Source organism: Parus major, chromosome 3, assembly GCF_001522545.3.
Source record: "Parus major isolate Abel chromosome 3, Parus_major1.1, whole genome shotgun sequence".
In the NCBI taxonomy this organism is placed as follows: domain Eukaryota; kingdom Metazoa; phylum Chordata; class Aves; order Passeriformes; family Paridae; genus Parus; species Parus major.
Window position 1 is genome coordinate 40,170,818 of NC_031770.1, and position 8,721 is coordinate 40,179,538.

Consider the following 8,721-nt stretch of genomic DNA (forward strand, 5'->3'; position numbering starts at 1 on the left):
CATTTGGTGGTGTCAGGAAACCTGAGCCCGTCCTGTAAACTTTCTGCTGCTCAGCAGCATGGGGTGTATAAGGAAAATGTCTTAAAGCCCTTTCTCCTCTCCTTGTTATTGACTTGCTTTGAAAGAGAGGAAGAGAAAGAAGGGGAGGAAGAGAGAAAAAAAGCACACACAGGTTTATATAAAATATTAACTTAGCATGTAGGGTATAATCTGACCTGACCACAAATGGGATCTTAAAAACACTTTTGTAGCCATATATGAGTTTATCATTGATTCAGGAAAAAACTCTTTCCGTGTGTGCTTTAGAAGATAACAATGCAATTGATCCAGGCTATTTTTAATAAGACCTTCACAGTTATCTTTTTTTTTTTTTTCAAAGAAACCTGAGAGACAGACCAAATCCTAGATATAATCCCTCTAATCCTTTAAACAAAAGGGCAATATTGACACAAGAACATGTATGTGCAAACCAGGTAAGTAGTGATAAGGAGGTACCCAGGGGGAACAGAAGCAGGGGAAACACAGCACTTGGGGATATGGTGATATCATGATATAGTTGCAATAGCCAGGAGTTGGACTTTGAATCCAGTGAATATTTCCCCACTCCTGTGCTCCTGGGACATCACTCTATAAATAACTTCAAATTACACACAGACATTTTTATTATCATGAGGCCTTACACTGTCCAGTCTTTGCTCCTCTGCATCTTCTCTGAACAGAGAGAGAAAAATATAAGAAATAATATTATTTCTTTACAAGCTGTAGTGTTATAGGAGAGATAAGTTATCCAGTTTATATATTCAGTCTCACACTGGTCTGGTAGGTTGATTTGAGATGTAGAGAACTAGTATCACAGTTGTTTAAATCAAGGAGGCAACTTCCATTTCCACTCACTAAACATTAGCAGCAGAAAGAAAAAAACAAACAAAAACCCAGGAAAATAAGTAAATATTAAACACATAAATTCCCCAAAATAAAGAAATGTCTCCACATACCAAAGATGCTATGCTCCCTCCCAGCAAGCTCTCTGGCTGCAGTTCACAGACTTTTCAGGTTCTGAAACTATTACTGAAGGTAGTCTGAATATATCAAGAACATATCTCATCTTTGTAATATCTTAATAACAGGCTACAGTCTCATAGGATATACCAGGGACATTATCTTCTGCTATAAATTACAATTGCTTCATTGTTTTCTTGTGCCCTGAGCCTCTAAATACTCCCAAGGAGGAAGATGAGCCATCCATGGTCAGTGATGGCTGAAGTACTTGCATGTATCTAGGTCACCTTGGGAAGCATTATTGAAAATAAGCAAAAAATCAGACATTTTAATTGTAGGTCTTCCTCAGTGTAGAAGCCTTTCAAAACCCACAGACCACTCCATTAATGAGGCAGGATGCAAGGGAAGCACAGTACTGTTGGGAAATACACTTCCTTGGAGTGACCAAACCATCTGAAAAGCAACGGAGTCTACTCAATTTAAGTACCGTCAAAAGAATCATCTGTCCAAATCCAATTAGTGCCTTAAGCAAAAAAACTATGTTCAAACCAGATAAAAGAGTTTTATGCACCAGATAAAGTAATGGATCCCAGCACAGCCTAAATTCTGCAGTCAGGGTCAAGGGATGGTACAAATGCTAAGGAAGAGCAGAGAAATGCACTACTATAGTAGCTTGGCCTATACTTGCATTTATCAGGTTCTCTTCTCCCCATAAGTGACCATGATACATTTTTTTTCCCCTGGAAAATGCCAGCTAATCAAAACAGAATTTCTGTTGTAATGCACTTACTTTAGCTAAATTTCTTCAGGACATCAATGACAGAAAGTACTTTCAGCTCAGAGAAGGGAGGAGAAGCTCTCCAGAAGATCCGAGCACCCGGGAGTGACAGTGCTCACCTTGGCCAAGAACAGACTGGTTCAGTGAATTAAAATAACTGAAACAAATAATGATTGGTCTTTGGCCTGGGGTTGAGTACCCTCTGGAGCAGAATGTGGCTGGACAGGAGGAGCCAGAAGAAACAGCACAGAAACACCATGGGACATATTTGATCAAGGAAACCTCATAGCTTAATTTATTTCAGGACTGGATTGAAAAAAGGCAGTCCATGGAAGGGCTGAGACCCAGCAGCAGCAACCTCACCCATTCTACATATTTCTGAGACAATACTTCTTCACAGCCAGTATTTCACTGGCAAATCAGAGCAGCCTTGTGTAGTTTCTCTAAAACTCTGGCTTCAGGGGTAACTTTAAGACAGTAGAATTTCAGAAGGAGGACTACAACCAGGAAATGGAAAATAAGTGAGGTTATTTGTTTACAGAAGAAAAACATCTGATTGATCTGGGAGAGGAATTTATGAAAGATAAAATTTAGACATAGTCTCCTGTGACCCTCAGGACAACCTAACACAGATGTCTTGCTACACTAGATTAAAAAGAAAGAAAAAATGAAGAACAAAAAAAGAGAGGACTGTGAACTTAATATCATATTCATCAGCTGAAGTAGTTGATTCTAAATTCAGGTGTCCTGTGTAGTTTAACAAGCACAATGATCTCTTAATAGGCTAGGTCAGAACTAAAAAATCTGCTTTTCTGGCCCTTTCCTACTTTCTTTCAACTGCCTAATGGCTTCCCCTCAAAAGGTGTGACAACATCATCCCTTCCTACTTCAAAAACTGCTTTTCGTTTATGAGTTAATAATTTACCAGAAGCCTCAGGTAGTTCTTCTTTGTAAAAAATGCATGGGCAATCCCAGCTGCAAAGTCAGCCCTGGCAGAGTTACACCTCCACACCATTACTAAATTACCTTAAAGCTGCTCGATACAAGGTAAAGAGCCTGGCCATTGCATCTCTGCTTCATCAGCACTTGTTATCAATATAATCGGCCTCCACTTGCAGGCATCCTGAAGCTCCTGAAACAATCATCTAACTTTTGCACCGAGACGTGGAAAGTAAGTCTAAAATTGCTGACAGCCTCCCTGATTTTGCAGCTTCTGCCCAGAGGGTCCACACTGTTTGTAGAAAAAGTAGACCTTGGTGTATTTACTGTCAAAGCACATGGAAATTGAAGTGGACGTGCCCTTGCCACGCAGTGTGAAAAGCAAGCTTTGTAAAAAGGGGGACTGCACTGCTGCATCCTATACCCATGAAAGGGAGGGCTGAAGGCCAGGTGAGCCACTCTGCTGAGTGAGGTCCTGGAGATCTTCAGTGGGGCGAGTGAAAGAGGCCAGTTTGCAGAGCAGCTTCCCAGCAGCACTTAGCTGGCAGTAGTGGTGAACCCCAAGCTGCTTCAGGCACACTTGCAGCACACAAAAATGTTTTCCCATATAGAAATGCATGTCCGTGATGGGTCAGGGAGGGGGAATGTGAATCTTGGACAAATGAAAAGAAATGGGTAGGGATATGTAAGTACTGGTGAGGAAACAGGTGAAGCTGGTCACAGGTATGGATTGCATACGTCAGGCCTATTTTCATGGCAGAGCTGAGGAGGATTTGCTGCTTCCTTTTAATCATTAACTCTCAGAGGCCAAATCCTCTGCTCCCCAAAACTGGCATACTGATACTGGCTTAGTTAGGGTTCTTTGCATATCTTTTCCTGAGGCAGATCAAGTGCTTTCTTTTCAAGCTGGAAATTAATTTTATGATAGAATTCTTGGCTTAGGTAAGTTTTACTGTAATGTAATTACAAAGGATATTCTTCAGGGAGTACATTTTATGGGAAATCTGACTATTAATATCACATACAATGTAAGACTTACTAGACACTATGTAGAAAAAATCTTATTTACATCACTTATATATTCAAATAGTAGAGGCAAAACGTAGTAAATTAAACACAATTCATATGCAGCTTCACTGAAACAAAGATTTTGTTATGTACAGTCTGAATGCTCTAAACATTCTATTTTCCTTCATAATTACATCAAATGATTCCTGCCCCATGTCCACTACATGGGGAAAACAAACTTTGTGTAAATAAACAAAATTTAGTTTGTGTCTGTAAACTTGCCTTACATATACAAATACATTGAAAACTATGAATGGTCTCATACAAATTTTGGGAGGGGGGTCAATGAACAGCAAGTGTTAAAATGCAGGCCTCATACACGTGTCTGTATATGTATGTACATATAACTGTTCTAAGCTAAAAATGAGTGATGGCTCTTGCCCAGAAAGAGCTGTATATTGTCTAGAGTAGACTTTCCGTGTTTAATAAAACCTTTTTTCATGTCAAGCTGATTTAAAAACTGCAGCTGCTGCATTTGTTGGGAACTCATTAATCCTGACAGAGTGTTTTATATTTGAATAACTGCAGTGCATTCTTGCACTTCTTTTGCTCACTTGAGTTTCTATTACCATCACGCAGACTACAACAGATTTTTGATAGAATTTGGAACCCGTTAAAAGGGATAGATGTCTTGAGAACTTTGCAGGTTGTATGTATAACATTTTTAAAATTCCTGAGTAAACTATATTTCTGTGCAATACTCCCCTGATTTTTTTATTGGTCTCAGTCAGTAGAGTTTATACCAGTACACCAGTCTCGTAGATGATGTACAAACCTGAACCAGACTTTCAAGGACTGTTTTATGTATATTTTTTTGTAGCTATTCCTTTTGTAGGTGATTACAAAAGTAAAAAAAAAAAAATAAAAAGAAAAAAAGGCATGATCGTTCTTTTATTTTCACAAGTTCTACCTTGTAGCATTTTCTAAATTAAACAGTGTCTTTCCTTTTCTAGATTCCATCTTCCTACCATTTATCCTTTTATACAAGGTGCAATATACTATCAATATCTTCATTAAATTTTCCTGTTGCTTCTCCTCAGTCTTGTTCTTTTTATTTTTTCCCATTATTTATGCTGCCAGTACACACACCCTACTCACACTTTTTTCACGGCACAAATATAATGCATTGAGAGGACAAGAAAATGAAGTCTACTACTCTTTGTCAAATCCCTCCTCAGCCCCAGACATCTAATACAAATTTAAGCCTTCACAAAATAAAAGGCTCTTTAAAGACAGAATTACAGTCTGCATAACCTATAGTTTGACACATACAAGATCCTGTGACCACAGCTGATAGAAAAGAGAAGGCTTAATGCTGCACATGAGCTAGTAATGTACCTAGAACTGTCCTGACAGATGTAGCCTTAAATTGTATTTTTAATGTACTCAAATAAGCTATACATAATTAGGATTAACATTGCTATCCCTTGACTGATTCATGATTAGTATGTGTGGGCTTTAATATTGCTTAGGAGAAGGATCAAGTGACCCTAATTGCATCCAGCTTGTCTATTTAAGTGCTTGATTTTTTTCTGAAAGAGTTGTTTATGTAAATAAAACAGTGAAGGGAAGCTGATCTTGTTCTGGTAAAGTTTCTTTTAAACATGGTGTAAATTACAATTTCAGTTTTTCACGTATTTTGTAGGAGTGCCCTTCACAACATTTCACATTAAATTTACTATAGATGACGAGGCAATGCATGAAAATGTAGAAAATGAGAAACCTTATTCATATGCGTCAGTATAATTACTCTAGCATGTAGAAGTGTTTCTTCTTCGAGCTAAATATTTTCTTTTCCAGCTCACTGTTAAAGCAAACAGAATATGTATACTTTTTATTTTATTGTTGAGTAAGAAAACCCTCCTAAAACCCTGCACCAGACCTCAGAAGCATCATTGTGCAGCGACAAAAGCTTTTTATTGCTAATTGTAAAAGCAGGCCAGTCTCCAGCAGAGAGTTGCTGGGTTGCTGACTGATGCCTTGACAGATAACAGACAATCAGTGCGACACTCCAAGATTCCCGGTGGAAAAACAAAAGACGCTTAATTTACGAACAACAACCAGGCATCCACTTAGGGATACCATTATGCACTGGAAAAGACTCCGTGCCACGCAGACACACAATGGGCTCGCCACAAAGTAGGGAAAGCGTTGGGTTTGCCCGTGTAGGAATGGCCATGACACTCATTAAAAGCCCCAAACCCTTCTTTCCCAGCTCGGGTGGGGCTGTCTAGTATTCACACAGCGGGTCTCGGCAACAGTGCAGAGGTAGACGGTGCTCACACGGATATTTAGCCTTGTTTTAAGGGATTTTCTATCCCTCCGTTTGTCACAATGGGACTATTGGTTATTTCAGTCCCCTTCCTCACTGTAGTGGGAGGGTGACAGCAAGTGAAGATACCACAGGTGAGGCACGAGTCATCAGGACACTGCAGACATGCAACAAAGGTCCAATGATTAATGGGGTTTCTGAAGCTTCTCAGTAGCTTATTACAAGCAGGCTGTGGCTGGATCCTTCTTATTTTGAATATAAATCTCACACCAGATGCAGTGCAGCGGGAGTACGAAATACAGAATTGTTATGTCGCAAAGGGCAAGTTTTACTGAAGCAGCAAGGCAGATCTATGCTCGTTATGTCTGCTTACTCATTAACAGCCCCTCTTCACCCTCCATCACATCTCTGTTGTTGTTATTATTTTTTTATTATATTATTTTGCTATTATGGATGCAGACTGTGATGGCAGGAACCTGACAGCCACCAACAAAACTATGAAGACAGAAGTAGATGCAGGCAAAGAGGGGGTCTCTGCCCTACAGCACCAACCACATGTCACAGGAAAGCTTGGGCAGATGCCAGGGAAATGTATGAGAAAAGCAGAGGATGCCAAAAATTTAGCAAGCATCTGAGGGAGGCTGAGATCTACGGATCTTTTAGAGCAGGAGCTGGCTCATTCATAGTGCATGAGAAATTCTGGGTAGGGCAGAGCTATCAAAGAACCTCTGAAAATACAGGGTCTCTGTGCACAGCAGTTTGGCTACTGTCATTTGTTTTATTAGGTCTTTTGCTTTTAACTCCAGCCTTTTCAAACTCTGTTGTCTCATTGAGCACTGAGCTGGGTGTGAAGACTATTGCCTTATGGAATTCTTTGTAGCTGCAGAACACGGCAAGAGGAAGTGAGGGATAAAACACATCCAAACCCTGATGGCTACAGGAAAGACTTGCTCCCACTCCTGCTGACTATGCAATTAAAGCCACACAGTCTACCAGTGCCTCATGGAGCACTACGATAGAGGCTGGGCATATCCAACAGCTGGTAATTAAACCACAGGCAGGTTTCTCCAGACATGGGGAAGGGGGCATGTGGGGAAATAAATCTGTCAGACCCTCAGCATGAAATCACACCAGCTGAGAAATTTCTGGAGAAGAGCAGGGGCTTTGTCAACAGATAGCCAAAAAAAAGCCATCTGAGGAATAATTATAATGTGACAACAAATTACTGGCTGGGCTGAGGTTTGGTCATCGCACGCACTCTGCATCTGGTACAATGGCAAAGCTGATTGGAAAACTGCTCCTCCCTGGTATTCCCATGTAAACACATGAAGCTTCCCTACTACTATCTAGATGCTCTGCAACACACTTGAGAGAAATGGCAGGTTTGAATCAGCTCATAGAGTGGAACATAAGCTATGTTGAGACACAGGCAGTGACCTTTTGACCATGTTTGATGGTTTTTAACACTGCGCTGGAATGTACACTGAACAAAGAGAACAGTTTCTATGAAAACAGGTGCATTTGAACTGGTCAACCAAATACTGCTGAACAAAATAGAAATGCTACTGAGATTCCTGCCAGACCCCCTGGGTGGGAGCTTTCAGTTAAGACCAGAGGAAGCTATCTCTTGCATAAGATACAGTTAATTCCTGTGGCACCCTATAGCTGAATGACCTGCCATCAAAAGCTGCCCTTCTTCTCTGGCATGCAGGAAGATTGTCCCTTCCCATTCATATGTACACTAGGAGCTCATGGAGCTTGCAGGAACTTGCTCTGAAGTTTGTTGTTAATTTTTTTTTTTTTTAAACACTCAAACAATATCCGAATTGCATTCCAGAGCTGACACAAATGCAGCAGTGCAACTTAAAACTATTCAGCAATTTCCCTTACAAGTTACGAAAGTGCACCTCTTACTAAAGGAAAAAGAATGCCTGTTACCTTTATTCAGCCCACCCAAGGGAGTATCCTGCTGGTAAAATCCCTGTCTGTGGGCCCATAAGATTCTCTCCTTTAAACTTCTTTTCTTCAAGGTTTGTTATTTGTTTTTACTCTAAATTACGTCACAGGGCTTCAAAAACTGAGTACGTGTGCATGCCAGAGTAAACTTTATTGTAAATTTAGTTACTTACACATTTTGCACCAGCAGATGAAATGAGATGCAGTACTTCATGACTAGAGTCCAGATGTTTGTGATAGGAGGCATAAATTCATTGCATGAAACTGTGTTTGGGTAAATCTAGAGAGGCTTGATGGTAATTCAGACTACAGCAAACAGTATGAGAGCAGACCAGTTATGTGAAGGAATTAGAAAAGTCATACTTGTGGGGAGGTCCCTGTAAAATAGATGCTTTTCCTGTTGATAGAGTATATATGGGACTAGTAGACATCCAGGCTACCAAAGACATACTTTGTCTTTCCAATGAAAAGTTTCATGTAAGTGGAGAATGAAGCATTGGTCATGCCTTGGATTTTGTACAAAAACAAAATCTGAGATTTTTTTCTTTCACCTTTTTTTTTTTTAATTTTTTCCCATCTTTTACCGTGAATTAAAAGGTGTTTGGTATTTAAAAGTCATTCAGAGAGAGTCTGTTTTACATGTTTCTTCTTTTCTTCTTTCCCCGATGCAATGAATGTAAGTTTTCATTCCTTTTCTTTTGGAACAATG